The 12,023-nt window shown below is 46.7% G+C and overlaps 1 long non-coding RNA gene across 1 annotated transcript in view; it reads right to left on the reverse strand.

Annotated features, from left to right (window-relative positions):
* Positions 1–3,553, reverse strand: part of LOC142301939 (uncharacterized) — a 90,773-nt gene extending 87,220 nt beyond the window's left edge. The window contains exon 1 of the long non-coding RNA XR_012752911.1: positions 3,512–3,553. This is a non-coding gene — a long non-coding RNA (uncharacterized LOC142301939). The remainder of the gene's footprint in view (positions 1–3,511) is intronic.
* Positions 3,554–12,023: the final 8,470 nt, after the last annotated feature.

Below are 12,023 nucleotides of genomic sequence, written 5' to 3' on the forward strand. Positions count from 1 at the left end.
AAGAGCCTCCTGAATCTTCCCCAACATATATCAGGGTAGAGAAGAAACCGACCTGCTGAATTTCAAAAGCTGAGATAGGCGAAGAATAGACATGGTATTGATGCCACACCACCATGATGAAAAACAAGTCCAGGTTATTGGAATTGTGATTTATTTCTACGTGTTTCAGAGAGATCCCTCTCCATCTCCAGGAAGAAATCACATGTGTCTCCAAAACGCATAGAAATAAATCACAGTTCCAATAACCTGGACTTGTTTTTCATCACGCCGGCACGGAATCAATACCCAATCTTTTCATCGCCTATCTCTGCTTCCACGTGGGCCTGCAGCAGCCATGTACCTAAGCCTTTTACAGTTGGTTGTGACTTCCTCAACCTATAACGGTGAGCTTCTTAAGAGTCTTCATTTTCCTTTACCCCTTAGATAAGACCCTGTTTTGCTCTCCCTCTTGTTTTCCAGCATTTCTCATTTTCAAAAGCTGATACTTTTATTTGTCGGAAAGATAAGCCGCGACCACAGGAGTCTGCCAGCAACTCTCCTAGAGAACACAGGAGCACCCGGCCAAGTGTCTTGTATATGGAGATGAAATGATAGTCAACTGCTATCTATTGTGCATGGGGCCTTTAGTATTTACCGTGCTTTTCATAATCATTGATAATGTAATGTGTTTTTGAAAAGTATTCATACCCACTGAAATTTTTTCACGTTGAACCCAAAAGACCGCGGACCTCCCTAGTCTGACTATACCAGACCACAACTGTCTGCTTTACCTTGGCTGTTGATCCAATTCGGGGGGCACAATGTTTTTTGTTTTAAATTATTTATTTAATTTAATTTAAAATAAACAGTGTGGGGTGCCATCTGTTTTGGATTACCATCCAAGGTAGAGCTGCCAGCCACGGTGTGCAGGCTGCCGCTGTCTGCTTCACCTTATCTGGTTACAAAAAATAGGGGCGACCCTATGTCGTATTTTGGGAAAAAGATAATGAGTTTGTGGCTAAAAACAAGGCTAAACACCCTTTAAAGCCACATGAAAGACACTAAAAGATGCAAGATTACATGAAATCACATCCACTTTGCTTGGACATTTAGGACATATTCACATGTATCATAAATGCCACATTTTTTGCAGCTTTTTTTTGGTACACAAATTCTATTGTATTAACTGTGTCAACTGAGCCTCTAAAAACGCCTCTGAGCTCTGCAATTTTGATGTTTTATTTCAGCTAGAGGCTTTTATGTGGAGCCTGAAAAACGCATGTAAGAAATTGGAATTATTTTTTATGCCCAGAATCAAAGATTTTCTGTACTACAAAAACCATATTAAATTGCAGCTTTACATCTGGACCAAAAACGCATCAAATAATGGGAAAACGCATTTAAAAATGCAGCAAAAATAGAATAATCAGAGAAGATTGTTATTGCATAGTTTGGTGTAGACACTTGCAGGAAGCAATAACACAGGATTTATGCAACGTGTGAACAATGTCTTACAGAAACAAAAAGCAACATTTTACAGTATATAGCGAAGTTACATACAAATTAAAAAGTTCTGGCTGCTATGACTATGAATGAATGAATGAATGAATAAAAAATGAATCCCCAGATTCCATCTAAAGATGAGCAGGACGCACAGATGACATTGTGGCAGCCCTGGATAATCTTAAAGATGGTAAGAGATTTCCGGCCTCCTGTCCAGCTACCGGCTACCACTGACCTGGACCGCAATCCCGTGAGTCGATTCGGTCATCTCTAGTCTCAACTATCCTAGATACAGCAGACAGTCCAAGATTTGGGTCTATGCCCTGCAGTCTCAGATGTCTGCTGATTGTCCCTCACTGACACCACTGCTCTGACATCTCCTGCCAGCATAATAAGAAATGGTAAATTCGTGTGGCTTTGGGTGTGGTTAGGGGCATGGCCAAAATTTGCTGAGGTGCGCCAAGTGCGCAGCATGATTTCTCCCTCTTTCTCTTCTGTAAAATTGGGAGGTATGAATATGCTGTATAATTACGCTGGTTATACAGGGTTTGTTGTCCTTTGCTGTCATCTACTGGCAATTGTTGAAGTATGTTTTCATGTATTGCAGCTGTAATTTCCCACCATGCCTCCCTCTTTGTTCCTCCTCCTATCTTTTTACCTCACATCCTTTTCTTCCTGGTCAGTGCCATTTTGGCAGGAACATGCATTAGACCTGGAGAGAAGATTTTCCTGTTACCTCTATCTTCCATCTTCTATTCTCCATCCTTGTCCCTTCATCTTGTCTAATCATCTCTACCTCATCACTTCTTAATGTACAGTCAATAAATTACTTAAAAAATTGTCCATTGCATCATCCTACCGGCATTATCTACACATCCCTCAGACATATCGGTGGCAGAATACCAAGTGTGGAGGAGCTGGAGCTGTAACAGCAGGAATTTGAGACCGTGCGTCCATAAGAGCTAAGAGGTAGAGGGAACACATAAAAAGCTTTGTATTGCTCAAATAATGGCATTTTCTTCAGAGTGTCACTAGAGGTCTGTCAAGTAAGGCTGTACTGGGGGCACAGCCATAAATGGGACATGAAAGGGTTTGAGGTGGGAAATGGTGTTATTAAAGAAGTTTGGGCATGGTAAGGGTTAATTAATTATGGGATGGAAAGGAGAGATCATTATGGGCTTGGGGTTTCTTCTTAAGAATGAGGAGTAAGCAATAGGGTATATAATAGAGCGTCCATCTTATAGGGTCAGCTATCTTAGGCACTACCAGACTAAGAATCTCCCATCCAAACTGCTTTTATTTGGTGGCATTGAGCTCAGGAATGGACGGAATTAGGTTCAGGAATGAGAATGGGTTGCTTTTGTCCAATTTTTCTGTCATAGCAGCTTGACATATAGGGGAAGGTCTTCAAAGTTGGTGGATGTGGTTATTTGTGGATTGGTGGCGGGGAACCCCCAATGTTCTAGACCCCTCAAGTGGAATTCAGTCAAATGGCTGTCAGTAAAGAAACTACCAAGTGAAGGGTTAAAAAGGGCGTATGGAATTTTGCATTTAGGGTGACAGAGCAGAGTTGGCTATTAGGTGCCTGAGAGACGATGCTTAAATGGCTAGAGGAAATTCAGCCCGCTTTCAGGTTATAGGTCACCTGTAATGGATTTTTTGGGCTTGAGGACCATCTTACTTTTCATGAAAGTTATTATTCTAATTGTTGTTTGTTAATAAAAGGCTGCTGTGGCCAATTTTATCCATACATGTGTTTTGTCTGATATTTTGGAAGGAAGAGGGGCGGTGGTGGGAGATCGGTGGAGAAAATAGTGGAACGGCACATGACTCGCCAATACCCATTGTCTTGTACATTTACCGTAGTGAGGTTCATGCTTGTCGTTGCTTAGACCTTCCAGGATAATTAAACAGAGATCATACGACCATTACACATTTCTTTACATTAAATAAAAAAACCTGTGATAATTAAATTTGACAATACCAAGTAATATATGAGAAACTTTGTTGTTAGGTGAAGGATACTTACCGTGATTCTTTAGCTCTGACATCTCTTTATTAATTGCCAAATCTGTGGGAAACATAGTGAGATGAAAGATTAATCTAATTCTTAAGACCACCATACACATTAGATTAAAGTGGGTCAGACCCACCCATATTGGTGGGAACAGTTCACAGACTAATCAGTAAAAGGGCCTCCTGAATCTCCCCGACATATGATGTCAGGGTAGCTAAGAAACCAAACTGCCGAATTTCAAAAGCTGGTACTTTTATTTGTCGGAGAGATAAGCCGCGGCCACAGAAGTCTGCCAGCAACTCTTATAGAAACACAGGAGCACCCGGCCGAGTGGAGTGCCTTGTATATGGAGGAGATGAAATAATAGGGGACTGATATCTAATGTGTATGGGGACCTTTGGTATTTACTGTCCTTTTCGTAATCATTGATAATATAAAGTGTTGTTAAAAAGTGTTCATGCCCCTCAAAATTTTTCCACATTTTTTTCACGTTAAACCAACAAACGTAAATTTATTTAATTGGGATTTTATGAGATATCCCAACACAAAGTAGCAAATATTTGTGAAGTGTAAAGGAAATAATATTTTCTAGCTATTTTAAAAATGAAAATTGTGACATACAATTGTACTCAGCCCCCCGAGTCCAAACTTTGTAGGAGCCCTCTAGCTGCAATTACTGAAGTACGTTTTTTGGAGGTTGTCTCTACCAACTTTGCACATCTAGTGGCTGAAATTTTTGCCCATTCTTCTTTGCTGAAGCTCAGTGAGATTGGATGGAGATGTCTGTGATTAGCAATTTTCAGGTCTTGTCACAGATTTTCAATGGGATTTTGGTCTGGACTGTGACTGGGCCATTCACACACGTGAATATGCTTTGATCTAAACCATCCATTGTAGCTCTGGCAGGATGTTTAGAGTTGTCCTGCTGGAAGGTGAACCTAAGCCCCAGTCTCCAGTCTTTTGCAGCCTCTAACAGGTTTTCCTCCCGGATTGTCCTGTATTTAACTCCATCTAGGGACTTCCCTGCCCCTACTGAAGAAAAGTCTCCCCACAACATGATGCTGCCACCATCATGTGTGATAGTGAGGATGGTGTTTTGAGAGAGATGTGCAGTGTTAGTTTTCTGCCACACATAGCATTTTGCATTTAGCCCAATGTTACTCATGATGAGAAGAAGTACACAAGTCCTGTGGTAAACCAAAGTGATGGTGGCCGGCCTCCGCAGACGGGTGTATCTGTTCGGCACCTGGGTGTGGTAGTCAAGTCTTTCTCCTCTGCACTGTTTGTAGACAATGGGACTGCCTGGTGTGCAACGCAGGTTCCCGCTCCCAATACTTTGTTTGGGAGCCGTGCCTGTCTGACGCTGACCCGTGGGATCTACAGGCCCTAGCGGTGGCCCTATCCCTCTTTGTGGGTGGTTGTCTACTTTTTGGGACTTAGCTTGGGAAAGGACCTATAATCCTGCCCTCAATCGGTGAATTAGCTAGGCCACTGGTTTTGGTCCCAGCTTCAGGGTCCGAGGACCCCCTTTCTGTGCGTACGGTTTCCGGTTGGTTCTCCGGTGGCTGCACCAGAGGGCCACTACCCTGTCCTGGTCCACTCTGGATCCCCCCAGCTGTCTTACCGTCTCCTGCAGACTATGGCTACCGTCTGCCACCTAGCCAAGGTACCAGGGCTCCGACCCTGGCACCTGTCAGTTGCACCTCCACTCTGCACTTGACCTCCAGCTTAACTGGTCTGGTCTCAACTGTCTGTTTTCCCGCCCCGGGCTGTCTAGACCCCTAGGTCGGCGTTTCCTAACTGCCTGGTCCCGGCCACTGATGTGCCTGTCTTGCCCTGAGGGGGGTTACTAGGGTTTCAGGTCGGCTGATGTAACCCTTTGAGGACTGGTGTAATGTAGGGGCCTAAATGTGCGTGTACCTGGTTCTCCAGGGTGCTACATTTACACTACTATTCAGCAAACTGACTGCAATCAATCATAGAAACGGACACAGGGTGGGGGCGTGTATAGCAATCTGCAACCAATCACAGACACTGGCACAAAGGATGGGTGGTGGAAGCAGTGAATATTGATGAACCTCAATTAGCGGGCCTGGAAGAGAGTCTGACTACAGTATGATCCTCCGGGAAACATGGTATGTATAACTATCCTGTTTGCACTACCATTTAACTTCCATTTGCAGCCCACTAGTGCTTGCCATGGCCATTTTACAGCCCCAAACGTCTCGTCCCCATTGACTTGTGTGGGGTTTGTTGTTCGTGGTCAAGTTTGAAGTCAAGTTCATTCGCTAAACAAGATTTTTTTTTCCATGCTGGTCCGTCAAACCCGAATATCTATGCGTTCGCTCATAAATACTGTTGAACTAAAACTGCATTACTATTGTATTATCGATACTTACAGTGTCTAAAGAGGAGACCTGTGATGATGCTCAGTATCAGGAACAGGATAATAAGAATGATCAGTGTCGCTAGGAATTTAGTGTTGCTTGTTGACACTGCTGAAATTGAACAATAAAAGTATCAGCACAAGAAAAAGTTAAAGGGAACTTGTCACTAGTTTTTTCTGTTATAAACCCCTCCCATCCTACAACACCTTTATATCCTCGCAAGTGCCCCTGAATAATAAGTGTTTTATCCCACATTGCATGTATATTGTGCTGGGCAAATCCAGATTGCGATCAGCGGCGCCCCGATCCCTGCAAATGACGCCTATTCTAGCTTGATGGAAGTGGATGACATCTCGACGTCAACCGCATGGGGGTCGAAGTCTTGCACCTGAGCAGGAGTGCCTCACTGGTGATGCACAAGTGAAGCCATTGCCTGTGCAGGCACAAGATTTTGAGTTTTGAAGTCATGTAATGTGCAGGCGCTGCGTTCACTTGTACATCACCAGTAAGGCGCTCCTGCTCATATGCAAGATGTCAACCACCGTGTGGTTGATGTCAATACTTCATCCACTTCCATCAAGCTAGAATAGTGGGGATAAAGGGGGCGCTGATCACAATATGGATTCACCCATCAGACCGGACTGCACCATATATGTGCAGTGCGAGAGATGTATAAAACTGTAACACTGCGTCCCTGCACTAATTGCTCCCCTGCAGGGACGCGGTCTGAATCATCGTCCTTCCACGCTGCTTGGTGTCACTGCCTCTCCTCCATGTGGGCTTCTCCTCCTCCTACCTCACAGAATCTGTGTGCACTCTCTTAAAGGGACAGGCTACCACTCCTAGGAAGTGCCTCTCAGCCTATTGCTGGGAGGCACAGGGTATTTAAGTCAAGCTCCCACTAGGTAAGTTGCCCATTCAACACCATCAGTTTAGTCAGTTGTGTTCTGTCTAGTTAGTTGTCAGGTCACCCTGTCCATCCTATCCCGTCCCGTCTGGTCCCGTCCATACCTGGTTCCAACCTGTCCTGCCTGTTGGCACCTGGTTCCAGTCCTGTGCTGCCTGTAACCGCTACTGTGGCGCCCTGGACAAGCCAGGTCGTCACAGGTACTGCAACAACACACCCCACACCCCGAGATAGGCACATCAGTCACACACAAATCCTTGTTGCCTCCCTCCAGGGGCTGATGTCCACACCAGGTGGGGTGGAGCCAGGCGGTTGGCCCCACCCACTGAGGAGTTCACAGTCCTGGAGGCGGGAAAGGAAGTTAGATCTGTTAGGGAGAGTGAAAGTGAAGGAGCAAGAAGTAGTAGTAGAGGAGCAGACTGACTGTGTCCAGGTACGTGGCCCGGCACCAAGAGCAAGGTTGTGGTGGCCGTCTGTAGGAGAGGCCGATCGACGCGGAACCGTAGGACCGGGGATGGGCGGTGGCCCGCCGGTACCGAACCGGGGAGCGAAGAGAAGCCAGCACAAATCGGCAGGGCCTACGGACCCCGACCAGGCTTGGAGTCGCCATTAAACTGGTCAAATCCGTTAGCGACTGGAACCTCCGGGGTTTCCTAGCAGCAAAGACCCAATTGAAGGCAACCGTCCAAACCGAACAAGGGAAATACAGCTACCGCCACAGCTAGAATTCCCAGGGCCAAAGCCTGCGGGCAAAAGGGGCTCCTCCGTCACACATCCAAGCTCGGGAGCGGGTTACCGGTGGGAAGCCGACCGAAGATACACAACAGGTGCAGGGAAAGGCAGCCACCACCACCCGTCCGGGAGTAACCACCGCAGCCGGCTGCGGGACCCGTCCATCCAGCCATTTGTTTTATCGGAGACTCTGTATTCGTCATTGGCTGAGTGAGTACCACCGTGCCGTCTGGCACCGCGCTGTCCCCGTGACCCTGCACCTCGCCAGCCCTGCCTTACCCGCCACAACACCGGGCCCCGGGACAACCAACCCCTACCCACGGAGGGGGAAACAACATCCAAGCTGCTCCCCGCCATCGCTCCCGGGATCCCTGTCACTAGCAGCGGTGGTGTCCAACCTCACCACAAACTGTCGGTGGCGTCACGGACCATACCCTTCAACCCCAAACCACCCCTTTCACTCACGGGCGAGGAGCGCCGCTCGAGTCCCCGGATCCGGCCCACCGCTCGAGCCACCAAGCAGCGGCGAGCAAGCAGCAGCCCAGAGCCGGACCCGAGCGTGGTTAGCGCAGCGCCCTCCCCTCCCGCGACACTACCAGTCCGTCCTGCCTTGTCGGTACTATTGATTCTGTCTGTCCTGGCCCTGCCATCTGTCCTGCTAGTGAATTTGCCTTTCCATTCTGTCCCACTGGTGCTAGTGACTTTGACTTTTTCTATCCTGCATAGGTTACCCTGGAGGTCTCTGTCTACACTTGACACTCTGTTCCATCTGCTCCTGTGTCCGCCCCTGTTCTGAGGGATAGCTGCCACAGTCCCGGCCTCTACCCCATGTGAGGGGAGGCCCGGGGTATCCCTATGGTCCAGTGGGTCCACTTCTAGCTCGCCGCAGGACCACCCGAGCGAAAGTTACAAAAACACTTTTTCATAGGAAACCTATTCACATGATTTTAAAGGTGATGGGCAGAATTTATAACCAAAAAAACTGCTGACCGGTTCCCTTTAATGTCTGATAATTAAATAATAATAAATATATAATATAAATAAATAAAATGTTACACTCAAAACTATACAATCATTTGCGCATAGCTCATACTGATAATATCTCTTTCCTTAGTTGTTTGTAGTTGTAAAATCATCCTAAGGCCTAAGCCACACGGCGAGAAAAATGGTGTAAGTGGAGTGCGATAAAACATCGCATTCCACTCGGACCAATATTAGCCTGTGTGTCAGCGCACATGAGTGATTATTTTCTCAGACCTAATCGTACCGAGAAAACAATCGCAGCATGCTGCGGGTGTAATGCGAGACTCTTTCTCTCGCACCCATTCAAGTCTATGGGGCCAGAGAAAAATCGCACTGCACTCGCGGTACACCGGTGAACCGGGCATGCAGAGCGAGAATCGCAATAGCCAACTACGGAGCAGAGAGGGAGATAAATCCCTTTCTCCCCTCCTCAGTGCCGGCCCGCCCCCGCAGCTGAGGTCCGCTTACATAGTCGGACCTCAGTCGCAGGGACACTAGCATGACACTCGGCTCTGCTGTACTGCCAGCGTGAGCCGAGTGTCATGCGAGGAGATCACAGTAATCCCCGTGTGGCCCCAGCCTTACGGTCTTTCCCTTTCTGCTTAGCCCGTGATGGGCCTGTGCTTACAGACACCAGCTCCTCTGTTCCATGACGTAAAGTATAGGGGAGTGACATCAAGAGCAAGAGTCCGAGACAAGAAATTGTTCCCTTCCCCACACTTTTTTTTTTTGCCAAAAACATACATAGAAAAAAAGAGAGTTACATGGCAAAAACCCAAATCTGATGCCCCCACTCATGCTATGATTTCCATACTAGACAGAAAACACTAGATTTTGCATCTTCAGGCTTCTTAACCTTGCATTTTCTATGGTGATCCTCTGATTTCCCACTTCTGCTTCTGTTCAGTGGTAAAATAAGGAAGTGGTAGGCAAAAAATGCATCAATGAAGACGCCAGCGAGGTCTCAGCATAGTAGAAATGGATTACGCTGGCACAATTACACGGTGACAGCGAAATGAGGCTTAGTGATGATAATGATTAATATTATTAGTGAATTTTCACCTTTATAAAACAAAATTGTCTTAAGATCTAATATTTCCATGTGACTAAATTCTTCCCTGCTCCATGTGGATGACGCATCTTATATCATCCACACAGTGTCCTCCATTGCGCTCCTGCACATTTCTCTCTACCTTGAGGACAGAGCAAAGAACTGTAATTTTATTGGCCCAGTCCAGATTGTGTCTGTCCCTTTAAGTATTTCCACTTATCTTTAATGTATTTCTCATATTATGTGTGCCAGTACCATCTACTGGTGAATATGTATGGCTTATTTTTATCTCACACTGTGCTGAATCTGAAGTGCTGATTGGGTGTTCTCCTATCGACCAGTGAATTGGTCACAAGGCCCATTAGGTGGAGCTACTTCCAGCCTCTGTCTGGCTAAACAGAGCTGGAATTTTCGAGTTCTGGCCCAGACTCCTTTGGGGGTGGACCACATCTTCACCACAAGATTTCCTGCCAGGCCCAAGGTCTATAATTTCATCATATCCTGACTTCCACAGCTAATATACTAAATTCTTTTATCCTGAATCCTCGATTTCCGGATCCAGACGTGCAAACTCTTCAGACAGTAGGGCATACTAAGTATATACAAGAACCTACTGCACGCAGGTTGGGAAAGTTTAAGGGTCTCCCGTCCCACTGCAATATTAGTGCCTTTCATGCTACTGTCCACGCACCAGCCGTCCGGTCCCTGTAGCACGCTGGGCAACTCTTTACGTTTGCTTATAAGTACTCCTGTACATGTCGTGACTAGTGGTGATAATAACCCCAGGATGGCAGTTCTCTACAATTTTCTTATTACAACTACCCTCCTACTATAAGCTACAAAAGACTGTAAACCGGCTTCTAAAAGCACACCAGTATTACAGCTAAAACAAATTGTGCTCTTGAAGTTTCAAATCCTAATTGCACTTCAGTATTCAACTCCAAGTTGTATTTGCCATGGCCTACCCATGAGAGACTGGGAAACGTTTATTCTGTGGTGGATTGCTTCATTCCTGATGTATTAAAGCGACTGTTATCCCCAAAACCTGCGACTGTGGTTGGTCCATCAGCTGTGGATACTGTAGATCACCCAGGGAACACAGCCCCTTCACCCTTGCGCCAGAACAGCAACAGTGACATACAAAACATTCGGGGTCCCCTGTTTTTGGGCTCCTGCATAATGTGCAGGTGCAGGGAAACGTCAAAGGCCACCAGTGTATGCGCACTACAATACTTTGCTCTTCCGTCCGCAGGGCAGAGAGCATTGCACATGTGTAGGAGCTCAGTGGAGGACTCTGTATGGATGACATAGGACACATCATCCACACGAAGCATGAACGGAGGACGACGATCGCAAGAAGAGAGGAGGCATCGGATCAAGACCAATGGACCGAACCGCCCACAGGTAAGTATAATAAAGGTCATTTTTTGATTATACAGAGCGGCCCGGGCTCTTATATACAGTATTTTAGAAGAGCTTACTGGTGGTGGCCACAGCTTATAGGACACAAATCTAGTGACAGGTTCCCTTCAATATAGTGAAAATATAAGATTCTAGATGTGTACAGCCACCACTAGGGGGAGCTTAGACTAAAACTGTGTGCAGTAAGCTCCTATGCTCCGCCTACTGGACTGCAGGCCACCAATATATTATTTTTACTATGTGTCTGACTATTTGGCAACTCAGAGTTATCGTAGGGACACTATGGCGGGCTTTACACGTTACGACATCGCTAGCATCGGCTAGCAATGTCGAGCGCGATAGCACCCGCCCTCGTCGTACATGCGATATCTGGTGATAGATGCCGTAGCGAACATTATCGCTACGGCAGGTTCACACGCACATACCTTGTCGGCGACATCGCGGTGACTGCTGAACAATCCCTCCCTCAAGGGGGAGGTGCGTTCGGTGTCACAGCGACGTCACCGTGACGTCAATAAGTGGCCGCCCAATAGAAGCGGAGGGGCGGAGATGAGCGGGACATAACATCCCGCCCACTTCCTTACGCATTGCCGGTGGAAGCAGGTAAGGAGATATTTGTCGTTCCTGCGGCGTCACACACAGCGATGTGTGGTGCTGCAGGAACGACAAACAACATCATACCGCCAGTGACATTATGGAAAGGAGCGACGTGTCACCGATCAACAATTTTTGACGTTTTTGCGATCGGTGATTGTCGCTCCTAGGATTTACACGCTGCGATGTAGCTACCGGCACCAGATGTGCGTCACTAACGACGTGACCCCGACGATATGTCGGTAGCGATGTCGCAACATGTAAAGCCCGCCTTAGTCTAATAATAACAAACAGCAAAATCAATGTTTGTAGCACATCAAAAGAAATTGTTCAGAAGGATCTGAGCAGCTGCTTTTGAGGTCCAGTATCTCGGTGGGACAGATTTCTACTAAGATTTTGCATTTGTTT

This window comes from Anomaloglossus baeobatrachus, chromosome 4 (assembly GCF_048569485.1).
Source record: "Anomaloglossus baeobatrachus isolate aAnoBae1 chromosome 4, aAnoBae1.hap1, whole genome shotgun sequence".
Lineage (NCBI taxonomy): Eukaryota > Metazoa > Chordata > Amphibia > Anura > Aromobatidae > Anomaloglossus > Anomaloglossus baeobatrachus.